Here is a 347-nt window from a genome sequence, read left to right as displayed (position 1 = left end):
CTTTATCCTCATCCTCATCCCGATCTTATCCTCATCCTCATCCTAATCCTCTTCCACATCCTCATCCTCATCCTCATCCTCCTCCTATCCTCATCATCGTCCTCATCCTCTTGGTCATCCTCATCCTATCCTCATCCTCATCCACATTCTCATCCTCGTCCTATCCTCATCCTCGTCCTCATCCTCTTCCTCATCTTCATCCTCATCCTATACTCATCCTGATCCTCATCCTCATTCTCGTCCACATCCTATCCTCGTGCTCATCTTCATCCTATCATCACCCTCATCGTATCCTCATCCTTATGCTCATCCTCATCCTCATGCTATCATCATCCTCATCGTATCCT

The sequence above is a fragment of the Lupinus angustifolius genome, chromosome LG01 (genome assembly GCF_001865875.1).
Source record: "Lupinus angustifolius cultivar Tanjil chromosome LG01, LupAngTanjil_v1.0, whole genome shotgun sequence".
Classification (NCBI taxonomy): Eukaryota; Viridiplantae; Streptophyta; class Magnoliopsida; order Fabales; family Fabaceae; genus Lupinus; species Lupinus angustifolius.
The sequence above is the reverse complement of the archived record's forward strand: the minus strand, read 5'-3'. Positions refer to the sequence as shown.